Genomic DNA, 22,163 nt, shown 5'->3' on the forward strand with positions numbered 1-22,163 from the left:
TTCTCGGAACACTCACCCATGGCCGTCCGCCGGGTCCTCAGTTCTCCTGCTGGCTTTTCAGGTGGGGACAGTCTGCCAAATTTTTCGAGTGGGGCTCCCTTGTCCCGAGACGCTCCGACGTCCCTCCGTGTTACGGACCACCCCGTGGCCTCCCAGAGCCACACGGCCATTCTTGGCAATGGTACTAGGCCATCTGGAGGAGGGTGGTGAAGCCCTAGAGGAGGAGGAAGCGGGATCCCACAAGGACAGGGCCCTCGGTCACCGCCGCCTTAGCGATCCTCGGCATGAGGCAGTGTCACGAACACCTCCCTTGTGCGTCCGTGTGTCGTGTGTTTGTGTGTGTGTGTCGTGGGCACGGCAGCTGTGCGGACGTGGACACCGCAGAGCATCAGAGTTGGACCAACGAGAAGCAGTGGAGGAGGCGTCCAGCGTTGTGAGAGACGGTGGACGAGTCTACGTGGTGCTCTGCCCGCACAGGACAGACGTGGGGGAACAGATCTTCAGGGCCAGCTCTAGAGGGTGTCCAGCACCCAGATCGCCAGGGATGGCGGGCGAGTCATAAACAAGTTCAGAAGCCCTATGTGTCTGTGTGTGGATGTGTATGGGGGACCCAGCACACGGCCAGTAGGAGATCAGCCCTGGTCTGTGGGATTCCGTGTGTGCGGGGGCTGTAAGGCACGGGGGCAGGGCAGGGCAGGGCTTGGTTGTGGAGAGACCACCGCTCTTGCTTGGCAGGTCAGGGAGGAGGACGGGAAGGGCACACCTCTCTACATGGGAGCCGTGTTCTTCAGGGCAGGGGAAGGGGCGTGCCGAGCGGGGCACTCGTGGCCCGGTGGCTCTGCTACCGCCCCGTTCACCCCGCTTGGAGAGCTTCTCCCTGTACCCTTTCTCCTGGAAGCGTGCCCTGCATTGCTGTGATGCCGTCCCGTGCATGCTTCCTCTAGTCAGGATCACCACAAAACCACGTGTCCCTGGAGGACTAAGGAGGCGGTTCCTCAGGGTCCCTCACGGTCCCTCCAAACCCACGTCCTGTCCCTCTGCACCACCCTCCCACAGGCGTGCGTGTGTGTGTGATGTGTGTGTGTGTGTGTTGCGTGTTCAAGTGTCTGCATGAGCACACACCTGTCCCAGTGTGGTTGTAGGCCCTGTTCGATGATGGAGAGGGACTGCGGGGTTTCTAGCTCTGCTGACTGAGGAGAAAGGGGCCAGTGGCTGACTGCAGCCACATCCCTCCTGACACACAGACGTCGTGGGCATTCCTTGGGTATTCAGGGGTGTGTCTGCCCCTGGATGCCACACGCAGAGGGGCCAAGGGGAGCAGGGAGGGGTGGGAGCTGGCAGGCGTATGTTAAGCGACCTCCCATCTGTGCTGTTGGCACGGCTGGTCCCAGCTGTGGGAAACACCGTGAGGTTTCAGCATGTGCTACAGAGGGGCTAAGAACTTGTGCCCTGATTTGCGCTGTCGGCCAAGGGTCCCAAAGAGTAAGTAAGTCGCCACTGGCAGTACGTTTCTGCAGAGGAAAGAGTCCTGAGGGGAGCGCTCCTCCTGGCCGAAGGGCCGTCCTGGTGTCCGATGAGCTCCAGGTTGGGGCGGTCATCTCTGCCTCCTGTGGACCAGGTGGAGAAGAGGGAAAGGAGAGGAGGTGGACCCTCAGGGCCCGTGTTCTCTGCCTCACCGAGGGGCACCTAGCTGGCTGCTCCTGAGTCGACAGGCGCTTCCCAAATCTACACCTCTCACTACCCCTGAGCTGGCTCCCACCACCAGCACGCCCCCGAGGACGCACTTCCCCAGGTGACGTTCCCCACTAGCTCTGCCACAACTGGACCTCGCAACGTGGGCCCCAGCTCTGTCTTCCTGTTGCCTATCAATGGTCTCTGTGTGAGCGACCCAGTGGCCCCTGGGCTGCTATGCTGACAGCTCAGCCTGTTTGGACTCTTGGCCTCTCGTCTTTGGGGAACTCTGTTCCTTCCTGCTTGTCGGAGCAGCTAGCTGTAGGTAGAGGAGGGTTCTGGCCTTCGGGCTCTGGAAGCCCTGCTGGGCCCATGGCCCCATGTCCGGAACAGCACTAGGTGGCACCACTGTGCGGCAGTGGTGGGGATCTGAAGCCCGATACACTCCTCAGGAACAGAGTAGTGCGCTGGAGAGCCGCAGTGCCGTGGGCACAGGGAGCTTCCCTTGAGCCACTGGAAAGGCTGTTCCCTCATACACGTCTTCCCGGCTCCTTGACTCCTAAGCTGCAGGGCAACCTGGCAGCTCCCATGGTCTGGTCCCTAGGATTCTTCATGTCCGCAAGGTGGAGCTGAAGACCCATGGACCCCACTGGTCCCACGGGACCGGCCAGCATGCCTTAGGCCCTAGAAGTCCCCAGAAAGGGCCAGCCCACCATGCCTGCTTTCCCTGGAACCTTCTGGGCTTCCTCTGGGCTTTCGGGAAGGACCTCCCAGCTATAAAAGGGAGAGGAAAGGCTGGACGGTAGCCACATGCCCTGGGCCCCCAGAGCAAGGCGCCGTGCTGCCTCGGCCACGTGGAAGACCTGTCTGCCGTGGAATGAGGTGGGGTTGATTGGATGCAGGCATCAGCTGCCAGGGAGTAAGTCTTACGTTGCCGGCACCGAGGACTAAGTGGGTGTGGAAGAAGGCCCTACTTTTCAGTCATGCCTGGAGAGACTGGCTTGCATTGGCACCAAAGCAACTGCCCAAAGCTTACTGTGCCGGCTTACAAGCACACTCTGGGTGTCCTCTCACCACGACTGCGAGCCCGCCGCGGGGCCGTGGTGGCCCGGCCTGATATTCCGCTCACGGTCTGACCCGGGTGGCCTGGACGGGCCAAGGCTAGGAAGGGTACGTTCTCTTCTGCAGGCCAGGCGAGCCGGGAACCCCTTCCCATGGCATTCGCAGTGTTGGCACAATGCAGCACAAGACATTCTGTGTCTAGTGGGAAAGGCGTGTGCATTCCTGCTACGTGTGTCCTGGGTGCCGTCCTCGGCTCCTTGCCGCCTGACCTCCCTAACAGCAGACAGACAGGTGGCTCCAGGCCAGCAGACGGCATCACCTGCCACCCTCTTAACAGGGTTCACCCAGACATCCTCTTCAGGGTCCCCTTTGCTCTATGCTCGTGGCTCCTCTAAGGGTCAGTTTCTCTGTCCTCCAGGGCAAACACACTGCGTGTCTGCTTGCGTGGTTGTTGGGTGAGTGTGCTGCTGTGGGACCCCGCTTGGGACCTTTTCCAGGGTCACCTGACTGGGTGCCAGTCACAGAGGGGGACAGGGCTTTTATGCCCAGGGAAAAGAGCTGCTCAGAGGGGTGAATGCATCTTCTGTCCTGAAGTCCTTCTCCCCTAGAGACCGTGTGGCCAGTGAGGGGCCAGAGAAAGAGCACCTGAACCCAAAGACTTAGAGGAAGACGGAGAGGAGAGCAAGAAGAAAGCACAGGCACGCAGATGGACAGAGCACTCTTTGTCACTCTTCTCCTGAGTAGCAAAGGACATGGGCTGGAACAAACTGTGGCCACACTTTTCCCCCCACGCTGGCCTGGCAGAGAGCATCGGAGCACCTGTGTCCTGGAATTGCCCTAGATTCTCCGGGGCATGGGCTGACGCTTTCCACACACACTGGTCCAGGGCTCTCGGGGGTGTGTACCGTGTCCTGAGTCCTAGAGGAGTCTATTCGGGTAAGCGAGGGACAGCCTGGCATTGCCTGGCTTCAAATACCAGGCGGAGGGCCCCCCGGGAGGAAGCGGCGGGAGGGGTGAAGGTGGAGGTGTGTCCCGGCGGGACGGCAGGCGGGGCGCCGCAGCTGGCTCCCTGAGTGGTGCCTGCAGCGCGAGGGGCGGGGCCCTGCGTGGGCACGCCCACCAGCCATTACCAGAATGGACGCGGGGTTCTCCCTTGTCCTGGGCTAGCTCAGGACTCATTCCCACCAAGGCCGCATACGTGATAGAGCGTCATCCTGGGGCGTCACAGCATGCCCGCTATCCCTTGTGCGCATGCGTTTAGCGGCCCACGGCCTCTGGGAGGACGCTGCCTCCCGCAGACAACTAGGGGCGCCAGAGCTCCACCTGCCCGACCATTTGCGGGAGCCACGTGCTCTCACCTCCAGCTCCTCTCCGCTGCTGGCTGTGCTCCCTCGCGACCAGGACCACATGGAGAGCTCGGCGGGCTCCGGGGAAGGCGGGGCTGCCCCGCCGTCCTGCACCACCTTGGTCCTGGAGGGGGGCCGTGAGGCGTCGGGGCCCCGCGCCCAGGCAGGCGCCTGGGGGGAGGCAGGGCCGCTGCAGGCCCTAGGTGCCGCCGGGCTGGGCGCAGAGGATGTGGTGGGTGCTGAGGCCCAGCAGGGCAGAGAGCAGGCCGGCCCCGGGGACGAGTTGGTGCTGGTGGTGGATATCATGGTAGCGCTGGACCCTGGTGTAGAGGAGGTTGGAGGGGAGCACACTGTAGAGGAATCAGAGGAGAAGGAGGACAAGGAGGCTGAGCAGGAAGCCAAAGTTGCGGTGGAGTCTCAGGACACAGTCAAGTCTGAGGAAGAGGAGAAAGCTGAAGTGGTGGCACGGCCTGAAGAGGCTGAGGAAGGGGAGGCTGTTGAGGATGAGAAGGAGGACACTGAGGAGGGGGCTGTTGCGGAAGAGTCTGAGATATACCTCCAAGAGGTTACGGAGGTGGGGGAGGAAGCTGATGAGGGAAATGAGAAGTCCACGGAGAAAGAGCATGAGGAGGCGGAGAAGGCTGAGGAGGATTCTGTGGACGGAGCATCTGAGGCCAAGGAGGAGGAGGCTAAGAAGGAGGAGGACGCAGATGGGGAAGAGCAGGTGGCTGAGGAAGAGGAGGCCGAGGAGTGGGAGCAGCCTGAGGAAGGGGAGAAGGCTGAAGAGGCTGAGGAGGTGGCTGTGCAGGAGGAGGCCAGGGAGGAGGGCCAGAAGGAGGAAGAGGCGCAGGAGAAGCAGGAAGGGGAAGAACAGCCAGAGGCACGGCGGGGTCCATCCCTGTCCCCGCTCGAGGCTCTAGGGGCCCTGCAGTCCGAGCTGGAGCCCGGGAATAAGCAAGCCAGCAGGTCCTACTCTCGGCTCAAGCTCAAGTCATGTCAGAGGCGGCAGCGTCACCTGGAACACCGAAGCGCCATTATCCGGGGCATCCCTGGCTTCTGGGCCAAGGCTGTATCCTTCATGCTGTCACTGAGGGATTCCGATGTGTCTGGGCCAGTGCATGAGGAACGAGAGGGAGGGGGCTGTTGACTACCAACATGCATCATGGGGGGGAACCCCCCTCACGCCCCGCAGCATTGCAGAGGACACGCTCATGCCGTGGGGATCAAGACAGCCTGGAAATCCTGGTTCCGGTTGGGCGTGGGGGCCTCAGGGTGCTCTGGGTGTCGCACGAGGCACTGAAACTCCGCTGGGCATCTAGGAGCACTGGTTCGGGTCAGAGTCAGGAATAGCAGCAGGGTCTCTTCACCCAAAACACATTCACACCAAGCACGGGTTCCCCTGGGTAGAATGCTGCAGGCAAGGGGTGGTGAGAGCCCACCCGGTCAGCCTGAGGCAGGAATGTGTGCTGTCCGGGAACGCGCTAGTTCTGCCTAGCCATCAGCACAGGAGGATGAGCTGTGGAGGGGGTGTGGGGCGGGAGGGGTGTCTCTCAGGATGCCAGCTGCCTGTGTCCGTGCTGAGATATGTAGCACCACGGGGCGCCGTGGTCCTTGAGGCAGCCGGGGCGGAGGCAGTGGGACCCTGCGGCGGAGAGGGGAGACAGTGCCCGGTTGCTGTCCAGACTCGCTCTGTTGCTGTAGCTCTTTCATCTCCAGCCCTCGGAGCTCCTTGACCGAAAGCAGTTTGTGAACCACCCGCAGATGTCAGCCATGATCAGTGAGCAAGATGAAGGCATACTTGGCTACCTGACGGATTTGAAGGTCTGGCCCGGGAGACTGAGGCCGGGGTGGGGGACAGGAGAGGAGAGGGTGGCCAAAGTGAGTCCTCCCCCAAGTCAGGAGGGTCAAGGTCTGCTGGACAGAGCTTTCACGCCTCTGCCCCACTTTCCCGCCGGGCAGGTGGAGGAACTGCGGTTTCCCCGTGAGTGCCGCCACATCCTGCTCTTCTTTCGCAAGAACTCCTACTTCCGGAATGAAGTGGTTGTGAAGGAGTATGTCGTCAGCGCTGCTGGTAAGAGGCCGCTGTCTGGATGGGCGGTGGCAGGTGGAGGAGGGCGGGTTGCCTTCCCCGACTCATTACCCAGCACCCTCTCACACACTCGTCTTCCTGCAGGGTACGGGCCATCTCATTCCCCTCCCATCCAGTGGCACCAGGATTTCGAACGAGAGGCCCACAGCCGCAGGCACCACAACAGCAGCCTTAACTTCTTCAACTGGTTCTCTGACCACAGCTTTGCCGGGGCTAGCAGGATAGCTGAGGTGGGGCCCTGTGACACACAGCGTAAATGACCTTGCTGGCTTCTCCAGCTGCTTGGGATGGACACCTGAGCCCCGCCCCCGTTTCTCCTGCCAGATCCTCATGGACGACCTGTGGCCCAATCCCCTGCAGTATTATGTGAGCAAGAAGGCAGCAGGAGAGGGAACTGAGAGGACGACAGGTGAGGAGCCCAGGGCGTGGGCGCCGAGACGTGTGCTGTCGGGATCCCTGGGCCCTGGGCTACTCAATGGGAGACACTGAGGTTCACAGGAACACTCCGAGACAGCGACCCCGGGACAAAGCACGTCACCCTGACATGGAACGTGGGGAGGTGCAGTGCCAAACGGGTTGTGCCTGGGGAAGCTTGAGGCAGGCGAGGCCACGCAGCGTCATGGAGCAGAGCCGGAGAAGCAAAGCCGGCTCAGCGGCTGCACTTGCGGCAACTGTCATTCTGTGGCCCGTGAACCGCAGCCTCAGGTCTGCGAGCAGCGCATTACAAGGGTGACCAGAGGCACCCTTGGCCCAAATGTCTGGGTGTCCTGGTGCAAAGCCGCACCCCGCCTTCCCGTCCCTTCTCTGTGTTGATCACCACAGTTGTCCCCTTAAATTCCGGAGGCATCTCCTTTGCCAAGCCCACTGGCCCGCGGGCAGTCATGAAGGAGCACGCTCGTTCATACGTGGCTGGAGGAAACATAAAGCGATCACAGTCGGGGGCAGGGGCTTGGCCAGGGGAGAATGAACGCCATTCCCGACGAGAACCTTGAAACCCTCAAGCAACCTTAAGTATGGCCCAGTGAAGATACCCACTGCTGTCCTCCTGTGTCCGTGTGCACGTGTGTCCCCGCGTGCGTGCTTGTGCGTGTGCGTGTGTGTGTCTGTGTGTGTGCCATCTCGTCTAGGGAGCTTCATGATGTTGAAATGAGGATGAGGACCATCGCACTTGACGGAAAGCAGTCCGGAAACTTCAGAAGGAGCCGAAGGGTCAACCCGCTTCCTCTCTGCAGGAAATAACTGAAGACAGGTGCCGGGGTGAAACAAGGCCTGTTGAGGCCCCGGGAGCCCTGGAGAAATATCGAAATGTAAATAAACAACGTCAAGTGTGTTTCCGTGTGTGTGTGTGTGTGTGTGTGTGTGTGTGTGTGTGTGTGTCTGTGTGCTCTGGGACACGCACTCTTCCTCCTGGAAGGGGCTCCAGGGGACTGACTGAACACAGCGGCTGCATGTCGGTGTTTTCCTTCTGCGCCTGGGCTTCCCCAGTCTGTGGATCGGCCTGTCCTGTAGGCTTGCCCACAGGGCTAGGACACGCATGGTCTGGGACTGCATCCTAGGGGGCAGAGGTACCGTTCCCCCAGGCCCAGTGGGGTTGGGCAGGGAGAAGACCTGATCGAAAGGCCAGCCAACCGGGGCTCATCTCTTCCCTGGGGAAATGAGGGAGTTCAAGGAAAGGGAATAACGAGCCAGGGACAAACACGTCCAGTAGCCAGGTTAGGTGGACGCCGATGGTGGCCTCCAGGGATGCTCCCTGGTGGATGGCCTCAGACACACCCACCGCACATTCCATGGGGGGAGGACTCAAGGTCCATGACTCTGTCGAACCCAGTGCCACTGCTCTCCCCAGGTCTAGGAACGCACACAGCCTCCTGCTGACACAGTCAGGCTCTGAGGACCAGCAACCACGTTAAGGAGTGAGGGCCAGGCTGTATGGAGGGACTGTGGGAGAGGGGACAGAGGGAGCTGGGAGGGTAGGAACCATGACCCTCTCGTCCCGGCACAAGGGCCCAGGAGAAAGGAGAGATTGCAGGGGGACACACACGCACGCTCACACACAGTGGTGCACAGACACTGCGTCCTCACACACACACTCAAACAGCCGCACCCACAAGCTGACACAGACACTCAGGTGCACCCTCAGTCACCCACCCCCACACACACTCCACTCCCTCACATGTCCTGGCACACACAAGCTCACACAGCCACGCTCTGCGGGCATCTCTAGTGCCCTGACTCCCTAGGGCCCTCGTTTGGGCTCCCCCAGACGACAAAGAGGCGGAGGCGTGCGGGAGGGGTGGTATGGTTCCTCAGGACTGGCAAGGCCCAGTCCACGCAGCGGTGTGCTGTCTGTCCCATGACCACTGTGGTGCTGAGATTCCTGTTTCCACATGGGCTTAAGGCGGTTGCCCAAGGCCCTCTCTCCGCTGAAGACCCCACAAGGTAAGCACCACCAAGAGGCACGAATCACTGGTCCCTGTCACAAGCTGAGACAGTTAGTCTCCAGGTGTCAGCCCACAAGACCCTTCCACACGTGAACAATAACCCCATAGGTACACAGGGGCAGGATCAAAGCCGTGATTGCAACACCTTATGAGGGATTCCACAGGGCCCCACACTCCAGGTTGGAAAGAGCTTATCCAGCTCCCTAAACTTTTGTTTTGTACATTACCATGGCTTCCAAGATCCTGAAACTTTATTTTATTTAAATTTATTTATTTATTTATTTATTTATTTATTTATTTATTTATTTATTTATTTATTCATTTATTTATTCATTTATTTGTTTATCTGACAGAGAGAGAGAGAGAGAGAGAGAGAGAGAGCACAAGCAGGGAAACAGCCGAGGGAGAGGGAGAGGCAGGTTTCCCGTCGAGCAGGGAGCCCGAAGCGGGGCTCGATCCCAGGAGCCTGGCTGCAGGACCTGAGCCGAAGGCAGACGCTTAAGCATCTAGCCACCCAGGCACCCCAAACCCCCTAAACTTGAACAGGAACACAGCAACCCTTTGGGGGAGCTCTGTACACTTGCTGAATAAACTTTGCCCTGCTGCCCACCACTCCTCTTCTGGACTACATCTCCTTTCCACGACACGGCATGACCGAGAACCCGGGCACTGAGGGACCCACAGTCCTGGATCCCAGACTGCTGTCTCATCGGAGAGGACCACATCAGGAGTTCACTAGCGTTCTGGTTCCATGGCTCTGAACCACTTGTGTGTCCCTGGCCCTTCTGGATCTTCGTGTTCTTGTCTGTGTAAAGCGTCCCTCTTTGCCCGTGTTAGTCTGTCTTCCCGAACATGCCTTGGCGTGTCTTGGCCCGGCTGTGCCTGTGCCGTCAGGTCTCCCATCTCGCATCCGTGCTGAGCCCAGATAGGCACAGCTGTGCCTCTAGGAGTGCTTTGGGCTTTGCGAGTCTCTGCTTGGCTACAGCTGCCGGGTCGTTGGCCTGCCAATGGGTTGGCGTAAGGGTTCCTGTCTCTGAGTCTGTCCACCTGTGAATTGGACCCCGTTTCATCCATTTCGGGGTCAGAATCCTCTCCTCCTCCGACGGGGGCGCGTTAGGAATCTTTGGTGAGTCCCAAGACGTCCTTCACTTCCTGTACCGTAGGGTGGCGCAGTGACGCCTCCTTGGAAACAGAGGAAGGGCCAAGCTCCTCCTGCCGGGCAGCGAGGGGCTCACCAAAGGGTCCTCAGCCGCCCCGCTTAGGGCCGAAGGTCACTCATCGTTCTCCCTTTTCCCGCTTTCAACTACTTTGTGGCCTCAGTCTCTTGCACAGTGCGTTGATGTGGGCAGGTTTTCAAAGGCAGAACATCCTGCTGCCCTCCCAATCTTGCTGTGTTGCCGCGTAGCCTGCTCCTGAGCAGGACCGACTGACGTCCGCCACTGTGGTACTTGGTTTCTGTGTAACCCATGCCCCTTTCCATCCTCAATTCCTGCGTTACGTCCTCCTTTGCTGTCCGCTTCGTGTGTCTGGGAGACAGGCGGACATCTCTGGCACCACTGGATCGAGCTCCGCTAGGCCTCCGAGACCTTGTGTGTGAGCGAGGTACCCAAGGCACCGTCAGGGACATGCGGGGACCTCCAAGAGGTCCTTCCTGCCCCTTCGTTCTGAAATTCCTCCGCAAACGCTTGGCTGATCCCAACGCTACGGACGCAGCCAATATTGCCACCTGCAGGCCCGGGGCACCTTGGGTCGGTAGAACTCCTGCGCCTGGCGGAACTCAGTGTTCACACCCTTGAGCCCTCCCCGACCCTGTTCACCCCGTCATCACTGCTCTACCCTGGGGTTGCTTGCCCGCCTCCTGCTCTGTTAGCTTCCTACACATGGGTGCTCCCACCCGTAGGCTTCCTTCTGGGAAGGGGCTGGCTTCCTCCACGGTAGACAGTGCTTTACCGATTCTACGCTGAACGCCCCTTCTTGGGGACCCTCCCCACTCACAGTTGCAGGGAACACCCCAGCCTGGGGGAACCCAGGTTTGCCCATAGGTGGACTTGGTTGACGTAGTGGGCGAGGGGCCTGCTCCCGGCTGGGTGTCGTGCCTCCACTTCACGTTCCCACAGCTTACAAGACCCAGCTCTGTGCATGCTGAGCCGACGATCCTACACGTGCCCCTGCTTGGATGCACTTGTCCTTCAGGCCACACAGGCAACGCAGCGTGGTTCCATAGGCAAATCCTGCTCTCCTGTTTCCTCTGCGAGTACTTTACGGGGATGCCTTGTATCTCAGGCTAGCCCTTTGACTTAAGGGTCTAGTGACCGGCTTCCTTTCAGCGGGTAGGACTCTGCTTATGTTAGAGCCACACACCCCCACCGCCACCCCACGGCCCTCTCCCTACCACCCTAGGCTCATCCTCTCACTCCTTCTCCTGATGCCTGGTGCATATTTTCTCGGGCGTCCTTGGCGACCATAACCTTTACGTTACACTCTTTTTCCCTGAACGTGTTGAAGGTTATCACCCACTGCCTTCTGGCCACCGTCCATCCTAAGGGGAAGCTGGCTCTTCCTCCCACTGAGGAACCCCGGGGTGTGATGGGTCAGTCCCGCCTCTGTGGGCTGCCGAGAGGCCTGTCCTTGCCTTTGCACCAAAGACAAGAGCCCATTGGCCTGGGCATCCCTTTGGATCCTTCCTTCCACTAGGACTGCATTGGGCTCCTTGGATGTGCAGAGTCAGCATTGTCCGCAAAGTGGCAAAGCTTTATCACCTTAGGTCCTCATGCACTGGCTGCCTCTTCCTCTCTCCCACCTCTTCCTGGCATTCCCAATTTGTGCCTGCTGGTGGTCAGCATGAGCTGACCCCTCTCCCTCCCTCTCCCTCTCTCCCTTCCTCTCTCCCTGCAGAGTCTCTCCCTCCTCTCTCCCTCTCCCTTTCCCTCTCTTCTCCTCTCCATCCCTCCTCTCCCTCTCCCTCCTCTCTCCCTCACCCTTCTGTGTCCCTCTCCCTCCTCTCTCCCTCCTCTCTCTTCTTCCCCCTCCCTCCTCCTCTACTTCTCCCCTCCTTTCCCTCTCTTCACCCTCTCCCTCTCCTCCCCCTCTCCCTTCTGTGTCCCTCTCCCTCCTCTCTCCCTCCTCTCTCTTCTTCCCCCTCCCTCCTCCTCTACTTCTCCCCTCCTTTCCCTCTCTTCACCCTCTCCCTCTCCTCCCCCTCTCCCTTCTGTGTCCCTCTCCCTCCTCTCTCCCTCCTCTCTCTTCCTTCCCCTCCCTCCCTTTTCCTCCCTCCTCAGTCCTACTCTCCCTCTCTTCCCCCTCTTGCTCTCTTCCCCGTCTCCCATCCCCTGGAGTCCCCAGCCTTCTCCATTTCCATGGCTGTGCTGCTTCTGGTGCAGTATTGCCTCAGGAGCTTCCTTCAGGGGCTCGAGCAACATGACAAGAGCTAGTGTACTTAGGACTGTAGTGGTAACTCCAACGTCTGGGCTGTCTCAGGGACGGTGGTAGAAAATTTTGCTTCTCCCGCCATATGGCCTTTGGTTTTGCTCCCTTCCTCGTTTGCGTCGACAAGCAGATTTTGAAACACTGAAACGTGCTACCGCCAAAAGCCCCGCACTTTACCCCAAGGGGGACCCTCCTGCCCCTTTCCGGTTGAAATCCTCCAGGCGCCCAGACCCATTCCTTTTGAATGAGGCCCTCCCACAATGCAACACTAACCCTCGCGGCCTTGGCATCACCCACGTGGCCTTCCTGGCACTTTAGGCGGTGTCCCTCGGGCACCTCAATGTTCACCCAAGGTGGGGACCGCCATGAGGCGTGGGACTGTCCCGAAGGACCTGGTGAGTACCGGAGAAAGGGCACGTGTGCTGCCAATGCTCGCTGCCATATCCCCTCGCAGGCAGGTAGTCCACTCGGTGACAGACACAGCAGGAACATGCAGCCAGTGGGGGGACCAAAGGCAGTGGAGCGGCCCAGCAGCCTCAGCTCCTCAGGAAGGTGGATAAAAGCAGGCTCCGTGGACCATTCTGCTGGAGCTCTGACATCCTTGGCAGTTAGAGCAGGAGGGAAGGAGGACACGAGAGTCACCCAAGGAAGGAGAAAGCAAAGATGGGAAGAGAGCCAGACAGAGAAGGGTGTGGCAGAGGAAAGTACAGCGGGAGCAAGTCCTACCAGCGGCTTTGACGAAAGACTACCCCGAGTCACTGTGTAGGCTACATGGCCTGCCCATTGGCATGCCACCGAGTCCGAATCCCGGACCTCCCTGGGGCTATTAGTAGCTCTGTAGGCACCGTGGGGTGGCCAGGGACCTTGGCTCTTTGCTAATTTGAGGCCACTTATGTGTGTGTGTTTCCTCTCTTTTGAGGAGAGTCTGGGCGCGGAGGGGGTGAGGGAGGCAGCCCCTGCATCCTGGATCCTGGTGGGCGGCCCCCTGACACCCTTCGCCACCGTTCGGGTAAATGCGGGAAGGCCATGGGCACAGCGATCTGGCGGTGGTTGGAGCAGCAGGTAATGGCTCCAGGGCTTTCCTTCAGGGTCACTAAGAAAGGGCCGGGGGAGGCTTCCGGGGGTCAGGGGGTCACCCTCTTGAGCCGTTGCATTGGAATTCCCCAGTGCCAGCAGCCTGGTCCCCCTGGACGGCCGGGAAAGGCAACACGGGCTGTGTGATATGAGGGACCTCCGGCTCATGGCCTGGCAGGTGATAGCCGGGAATAGACCAGGTTCCAGATGCGGAGGCCACCCCGGAGGAGGAGGCACACAGGCCGGCTCCCTGGCTGGTGCCTTGGGCGCCGAGGGGCGGGGGTCTGGGCGGGCACACGCTCCGCCCTGTCATTGTCCCTACGCTCCGTGCCCAGCGGCCTGGGCGTGACTCAGGGCTCCGTGTCACAAAGGCCGCATGCGTGGCGTCGCGTCACCGTCGCCCCGTGGCCATCTGGTCCCTAGCTCTTCTGCGCATGCCTTCACCAGCCTCCGGCCTCTTGGAGGCCTCTGCTTCCCGCCTCCAGTTGGGGGCGCCAGAGCTCCACCTGCCGGCCGCGTGCCGGAGCCAGGTGCTGGCTCCTCCAGCTCCTTCCCGCCACTGCTGGCTCTGCTCCCTCAGCACCAGCACCACATGGAGAGCGCGGCGGGCTCCGGGCAAGGCGGGGCTGCCCTGCCATCGTGGAGCACCTTGTTCCTGGAGGGGGGCCGTGAGGCGCCGGAGCCCTGCGCCCAGGCAGGCGCCTGGGGTGAGGCGGGGCCGCTGCAGGCCCTAAGTGCCGGGGGGATGGGCGCAGAGGCTGTGCTGGGTGCGGAGGCCCAGCAGGGCAGAGAGCAGGCCGGCCCCGGGGATGAGTTGGTGCTGGTGGTGGAGGATATCATGGCGGTGGTGGAGGTCGTGGCCGAGGAAGACCAGGAGGCGGTGCAAGCACAGCAGGAAGAGCAGCTGCAGCAGCTGCAGCAGGGGGAGTCAGGGCTGGGTCCCGAGACAGCCGGCGCCCCACTTGCCGCGCTGGAGATGGTTCAGTTCGCGCTCAGCTCTGTGGATGCCCAAGCTACCAGGGCCTACTTGCGGCTCAAGCGCAGGATGAATCAGAAGCGGAGTTCTCACCTGGCTCGAAGAAGGGCCATCATCCAGCGCATCCCCGGCTTCTGGGCCCAGGCGGTATCCTTTCTCCTGCTGGGCTTGGGTTTGTCTGCGGTGGAGGTCCACTGGGAGGAAGGGACCAGCAGAGGCTGTGCCAGGGGCAGGAGCGCTGGGGGAAAGGGTCCCCGGCCCCTCTCCACCCCCAGTGGGAGTGGGTCCCCCGTCCGTATAAGGCGCAGCACAGGGGCGTGGGCCTTGAAGGTGGGGGGAAGGCAAGGGCTGAGGCTTGTGGAGACCACGTCTGAGCAGAAGCTGCGGGCAAATGCTCTGGGACTGCAGGGAGCACTCCCAACCCTCTCCCAGGGGTCATGGAGCACATGTCCACACCCTGCATGTCTAGTGTAGTTCCACCCTTGGCTCAGGGGGCAGGTCCTGGAAGGAAACGTCCTGCCGGCTGCGTGGGGTATGCCTATTGAGAGGCAGGCCACCCCCTTCCCTGTCCTTCAGAGCCTGTGTTCTTTTCTAAAGAGTACAGTGCCCACCCACTGCTGCGTCCTCATGCGGCTTCCAGAGTCATTCAGCAGGCCGCCACGCTTCCCCATACATCAGAAACCCAGACACGCTGTATGCGGTGCTGCAAACTGTCTCCTCAGGCCCTACACAGCCAGGCTGCGGCCCCATGCCCAGGCGCCCCCCCACCCCCCGTTTGCTCCCTCCGTGTCTCTCCCCTCTATGTGCGCCCCACCCTCTCCCTCGCTCCCCTCTGCCCTCCCTCTGTGTCCCTTCCTCCTGTGTGGGTATCTCTGTCTCTGTCTCTCCTTTGCTTTCCCCCCCGTTGCCACCCAACCCCCTTCCCTCCCTCTCTCGCTGAACCTAACGGGCCCTCCCTTTGCCCTGTGGGTGTGCAGCCAGGCTAAGGGAGATGAGTGGCCCCTTTGTGGGCGCAGAAGGCCCCTCCAGCACACAGGCCTGCAGGCCAACACATAAGCAAACACGGCCCTGAGAGCGGGACCGACCACATCTGGACACCCAAAGCAGTCACTGCCTGCCTGCCAAACACACAGGCCAGGGTGACGGTGGAAGGGAGAACAGGCAGGCCCTTGACCTTGTCCTGCCGGGCGCAGACCCTCTCGGAGGCACTGGAAGCCAAGGCACCTGCTGGTATTGAGCAGCTGTGATGAAAGCGCAGGAGCTGAGTGGCTTGGGAGGGCAGCAGGGCCTGGTGGTTCTACCCGTGCCCTGTTTGGGGCCCTTCCTCTCACCGGGAAGGGCTGGGTTGGTCCTGGCTCTCCTTCCATAGCGCTGAAGGCGAGGCTCCTTGACCCAAGGCAGATCCTGAATCACCCCCAGATATCAGCCGTGACGGGTGACCAGGACAAAGATGTGCTCAGCTACATGACCGATTTGGAGGTCAGCGCTGGGAGTGGGTGGCGGGGGTAGGACCACTGGGAGTGGAATTTGGGCAAGGGAGGGCCCGGTAGTATTGTTCAGCGGAGGATGCAGGGAGCATCTCGGGACCCGTGGAGGACAAGTCCCCTTCCCCTCGTCTTTCTTTTATGTTGCAGGTGGAGGAACTGGGCCGTCCCAAGGACCACAGCAGGTTGATGTTCTTCTTTGGGAACAACCCCTACTTCCAGAACAAAGTGATCCTTAAGGAGTATCACCTTAGCATTGCCGGTAGGAGTGGGCTAGAGCTTCGAGGGTGCCGGGGGCGGGCCGGCGGGGGCAGGTGGGCACTCGGGAGGAGCAGGGAGTGTGCAGGGACACAAGTGGAAGCCAGAGCCGGCACAGGAGGGAGAGAGGCTGAGAGGACAGCGGGAGAGAGGGCGACAGGGTGTGGGTCCTAGGCAGTGCAGGGCCTCCCCTGAATTTTCCCTTCCTGCAGGATACAGGGCGACTCGGTCCACTCCAGTGCAGTGGTTCTGGGATGAAGAACGTGGAGCTCCAAGCCGAAGACTCGACTCCACCAGCCTTACCTTCTTCAAGTGGTTGTGCGACCCCAGCTGCCCAGGGTCTAACAAGATTGCCGAGGTGGGGCCGCTGAGGCCTTCATTAGCATTGGTGATGGCAATGGGGGCAGCCTGGGAAGGGGGCCCGGGCCCCGTGCTCACCTGGGCGGTTTCCCCTACCAGATCATCATCGAGGACCTGTGGCGCAATCCCTTGCGGTACTACCTGAGGCAGGGAGGCAGCCGACGACACTGAGCAGACAGGAGGACCTGTCGGTGAGTAGCCGGGCCACTGCGTCCTGAAATATGTGTGGGAGGTGCCAGGGCACAGTCGGGTTTGGGACTCAGTTTGGAAACTGAGGCTCAGAGGACCCTGGGCCCCGGATCACCCAGGGAGCGGCTGGAGGGAGAGTAGGGACCCTGGCGAGGGAACTCAGGGCACACACCCAGGGCAGGGTGTCCACTGGGGCAAGTTCATCCGGTGAGCCAGGTGTGAGCCAGAAAGTCTCAGGTCGTTCGGGGGAAGCAAGGCTCCTCCACCCCATTTCTCTGAACACTCACCCATGGCCGTCCGCCGGGTCCTCAGTTCTCCTGCTGGCTTTTCAGGTGGGGACAGTCTGCCAAATTTTTCGAGTGGGGCTCCCTTGTCCCGAGACGCTCCGACGTCCCTCCGTGTTACGGACCACCCCGTGGCCTCCCAGAGCCACACGGCCATTCTTGGCAATGGTACTAGGCCATCTGGAGGAGGGTGGTGAAGCCCTAGAGGAGGAGGAAGCGGGATCCCACAAGGACAGGGCCCTCGGTCACCGCCGCCTTAGCGATCCTCGGCATGAGGCAGTGTCACGAACACCTCCCTTGTGCGTCCGTGTGTCGTGTGTTTGTGTGTGTGTGTCGTGGGCACGGCAGCTGTGCGGACGTGGACACCGCAGAGCATCAGAGTTGGACCAACGAGAAGCAGTGGAGGAGGCGTCCAGCGTTGTGAGAGACGGTGGACGAGTCTACGTGGTGCTCTGCCCGCACAGGACAGACGTGGGGGAACAGATCTTCAGGGCCAGCTCTAGAGGGTGTCCAGCACCCAGATCGCCAGGGATGGCGGGCGAGTCATAAACAAGTTCAGAAGCCCTATGTGTCTGTGTGTGGATGTGTATGGGGGACCCAGCACACGGCCAGTAGGAGATCAGCCCTGGTCTGTGGGATTCCGTGTGTGCGGGGGCTGTAAGGCACGGGGGCAGGGCAGGGCAGGGCTTGGTTGTGGAGAGACCACCGCTCTTGCTTGGCAGGTCAGGGAGGAGGACGGGAAGGGCACACCTCTCTACATGGGAGCCGTGTTCTTCAGGGCAGGGGAAGGGGCGTGCCGAGCGGGGCACTCGTGGCCCGGTGGCTCTGCTACCGCCCCGTTCACCCCGCTTGGAGAGCTTCTCCCTGTACCCTTTCTCCTGGAAGCGTGCCCTGCATTGCTGTGATGCCGTCCCGTGCATGCTTCCTCTAGTCAGGATCACCACAAAACCACGTGTCCCTGGAGGACTAAGGAGGCGGTTCCTCAGGGTCCCTCACGGTCCCTCCAAACCCACGTCCTGTCCCTCTGCACCACCCTCCCACAGGCGTGCGTGTGTGTGTGATGTGTGTGTGTGTGTGTTGCGTGTTCAAGTGTCTGCATGAGCACACACCTGTCCCAGTGTGGTTGTAGGCCCTGTTCGATGATGGAGAGGGACTGCGGGGTTTCTAGCTCTGCTGACTGAGGAGAAAGGGGCCAGTGGCTGACTGCAGCCACATCCCTCCTGACACACAGACGTCGTGGGCATTCCTTGGGTATTCAGGGGTGTGTCTGCCCCTGGATGCCACACGCAGAGGGGCCAAGGGGAGCAGGGAGGGGTGGGAGCTGGCAGGCGTATGTTAAGCGACCTCCCATCTGTGCTGTTGGCACGGCTGGTCCCAGCTGTGGGAAACACCGTGAGGTTTCAGCATGTGCTACAGAGGGGCTAAGAACTTGTGCCCTGATTTGCGCTGTCGGCCAAGGGTCCCAAAGAGTAAGTAAGTCGCCACTGGCAGTACGTTTCTGCAGAGGAAAGAGTCCTGAGGGGAGCGCTCCTCCTGGCCGAAGGGCCGTCCTGGTGTCCGATGAGCTCCAGGTTGGGGCGGTCATCTCTGCCTCCTGTGGACCAGGTGGAGAAGAGGGAAAGGAGAGGAGGTGGACCCTCAGGGCCCGTGTTCTCTGCCTCACCGAGGGGCACCTAGCTGGCTGCTCCTGAGTCGACAGGCGCTTCCCAAATCTACACCTCTCACTACCCCTGAGCTGGCTCCCACCACCAGCACGCCCCCGAGGACGCACTTCCCCAGGTGACGTTCCCCACTAGCTCTGCCACAACTGGACCTCGCAACGTGGGCCCCAGCTCTGTCTTCCTGTTGCCTATCAATGGTCTCTGTGTGAGCGACCCAGTGGCCCCTGGGCTGCTATGCTGACAGCTCAGCCTGTTTGGACTCTTGGCCTCTCGTCTTTGGGGAACTCTGTTCCTTCCTGCTTGTCGGAGCAGCTAGCTGTAGGTAGAGGAGGGTTCTGGCCTTCGGGCTCTGGAAGCCCTGCTGGGCCCATGGCCCCATGTCCGGAACAGCACTAGGTGGCACCACTGTGCGGCAGTGGTGGGGATCTGAAGCCCGATACACTCCTCAGGAACAGAGTAGTGCGCTGGAGAGCCGCAGTGCCGTGGGCACAGGGAGCTTCCCTTGAGCCACTGGAAAGGCTGTTCCCTCATACACGTCTTCCCGGCTCCTTGACTCCTAAGCTGCAGGGCAACCTGGCAGCTCCCATGGTCTGGTCCCTAGGATTCTTCATGTCCGCAAGGTGGAGCTGAAGACCCATGGACCCCACTGGTCCCACGGGACCGGCCAGCATGCCTTAGGCCCTAGAAGTCCCCAGAAAGGGCCAGCCCACCATGCCTGCTTTCCCTGGAACCTTCTGGGCTTCCTCTGGGCTTTCGGGAAGGACCTCCCAGCTATAAAAGGGAGAGGAAAGGCTGGACGGTAGCCACATGCCCTGGGCCCCCAGAGCAAGGCGCCGTGCTGCCTCGGCCACGTGGAAGACCTGTCTGCCGTGGAATGAGGTGGGGTTGATTGGATGCAGGCATCAGCTGCCAGGGAGTAAGTCTTACGTTGCCGGCACCGAGGACTAAGTGGGTGTGGAAGAAGGCCCTACTTTTCAGTCATGCCTGGAGAGACTGGCTTGCATTGGCACCAAAGCAACTGCCCAAAGCTTACTGTGCCGGCTTACAAGCACACTCTGGGTGTCCTCTCACCACGACTGCGAGCCCGCCGCGGGGCCGTGGTGGCCCGGCCTGATATTCCGCTCACGGTCTGACCCGGGTGGCCTGGACGGGCCAAGGCTAGGAAGGGTACGTTCTCTTCTGCAGGCCAGGCGAGCCGGGAACCCCTTCCCATGGCATTCGCAGTGTTGGCACAATGCAGCACAAGACATTCTGTGTCTAGTGGGAAAGGCGTGTGCATTCCTGCTACGTGTGTCCTGGGTGCCGTCCTCGGCTCCTTGCCGCCTGACCTCCCTAACAGCAGACAGACAGGTGGCTCCAGGCCAGCAGACGGCATCACCTGCCACCCTCTTAACAGGGTTCACCCAGACATCCTCTTCAGGGTCCCCTTTGCTCTATGCTCGTGGCTCCTCTAAGGGTCAGTTTCTCTGTCCTCCAGGGCAAACACACTGCGTGTCTGCTTGCGTGGTTGTTGGGTGAGTGTGCTGCTGTGGGACCCCGCTTGGGACCTTTTCCAGGGTCACCTGACTGGGTGCCAGTCACAGAGGGGGACAGGGCTTTTATGCCCAGGGAAAAGAGCTGCTCAGAGGGGTGAATGCATCTTCTGTCCTGAAGTCCTTCTCCCCTAGAGACCGTGTGGCCAGTGAGGGGCCAGAGAAAGAGCACCTGAACCCAAAGACTTAGAGGAAGACGGAGAGGAGAGCAAGAAGAAAGCACAGGCACGCAGATGGACAGAGCACTCTTTGTCACTCTTCTCCTGAGTAGCAAAGGACATGGGCTGGAACAAACTGTGGCCACACTTTTCCCCCCACGCTGGCCTGGCAGAGAGCATCGGAGCACCTGTGTCCTGGAATTGCCCTAGATTCTCCGGGGCATGGGCTGACGCTTTCCACACACACTGGTCCAGGGCTCTCGGGGGTGTGTACCGTGTCCTGAGTCCTAGAGGAGTCTATTCGGGTAAGCGAGGGACAGCCTGGCATTGCCTGGCTTCAAATACCAGGCGGAGGGCCCCCCGGGAGGAAGCGGCGGGAGGGGTGAAGGTGGAGGTGTGTCCCGGCGGGACGGCAGGCGGGGCGCCGCAGCTGGCTCCCTGAGTGGTGCCTGCAGCGCGAGGGGCGGGGCCCTGCGTGGGCACGCCCACCAGCCATTACCAGAATGGACGCGGGGTTCTCCCTTGTCCTGGGCTAGCTCAGGACTCATTCCCACCAAGGCCGCATACGTGATAGAGCGTCATCCTGGGGCGTCACAGCATGCCCGCTATCCCTTGTGCGCATGCGTTTAGCGGCCCACGGCCTCTGGGAGGACGCTGCCTCCCGCAGACAACTAGGGGCGCCAGAGCTCCACCTGCCCGACCATTTGCGGGAGCCACGTGCTCTCACCTCCAGCTCCTCTCCGCTGCTGGCTGTGCTCCCTCGCGACCAGGACCACATGGAGAGCTCGGCGGGCTCCGGGGAACGCGGGGCTGCCCCGCCGTCCTGCACCACCTTGGTCCTGGAGGGGGGCCGTGAGGCGTCGGGGCCCCGCGCCCAGGCAGGCGCCTGGGGGGAGGCAGGGCCGCTGCAGGCCCTAGGTGCCGCCGGGCTGGGCGCAGAGGATGTGGTGGGTGCTGAGGCCCAGCAGGGCAGAGAGCAGGCCGGCCCCGGGGACGAGTTGGTGCTGGTGGTGGATATCATGGTAGCGCTGGACCCTGGTGTAGAGGAGGTTGGAGGGGAGCACACTGTAGAGGAATCAGAGGAGAAGGAGGACAAGGAGGCTGAGCAGGAAGCCAAAGTTGCGGTGGAGTCTCAGGACACAGTCAAGTCTGAGGAAGAGGAGAAAGCTGAAGTGGTGGCACGGCCTGAAGAGGCTGAGGAAGGGGAGGCTGTTGAGGATGAGAAGGAGGACACTGAGGAGGGGGCTGTTGCGGAAGAGTCTGAGATATACCTCCAAGAGGTTACGGAGGTGGGGGAGGAAGCTGATGAGGGAAATGAGAAGTCCACGGAGAAAGAGCATGAGGAGGCGGAGAAGGCTGAGGAGGATTCTGTGGACGGAGCATCTGAGGCCAAGGAGGAGGAGGCTAAGAAGGAGGAGGACGCAGATGGGGAAGAGCAGGTGGCTGAGGAAGAGGAGGCCGAGGAGTGGGAGCAGCCTGAGGAAGGGGAGAAGGCTGAAGAGGCTGAGGAGGTGGCTGTGCAGGAGGAGGCCAGGGAGGAGGGCCAGAAGGAGGAAGAGGCGCAGGAGAAGCAGGAAGGGGAAGAACAGCCAGAGGCACGGCGGGGTCCATCCCTGTCCCCGCTCGAGGCTCTAGGGGCCCTGCAGTCCGAGCTGGAGCCCGGGAATAAGCAAGCCAGCAGGTCCTACTCTCGGCTCAAGCTCAAGTCATGTCAGAGGCGGCAGCGTCACCTGGAACACCGAAGCACCATTATCCGGGGCATCCCTGGCTTCTGGGCCAAGGCTGTATCCTTCATGCTGTCACTGAGGGATTCCGATGTATCTGGGCCAGTGCATGAGGAACGAGAGGGAGGGGGCTGTTGACTATCAACATGCATCATGGGGGGGAACCCCCCTCACGCCCCGCAGCATTGCAGAGGACACGCTCATGCCGTGGGGATCAAGACAGCCTGGAAATCCTGGTTCCGGTTGGGCGTGGGGGCCGCAGGGTGCTCTGGGTGTCGCACGAGGCACTGAAACTCCGCTGGGCGTCTAGGAGCACTGGTTCGGGTCAGAGTCAGGAATAGCAGCAGGGTCTCTTCACCCAAAACACATTCACACCAAGCACGGGTTCCCCTGGGTAGAATGCTGCAGGCAAGGGGTGGTGAGAGCCC

This window comes from Ursus americanus, chromosome 37 (genome assembly GCF_024610735.1).
Source record: "Ursus americanus isolate L20-20 chromosome 37, mUrsAme1.1.p, whole genome shotgun sequence".
Classification (NCBI taxonomy): Eukaryota; Metazoa; Chordata; class Mammalia; order Carnivora; family Ursidae; genus Ursus; species Ursus americanus.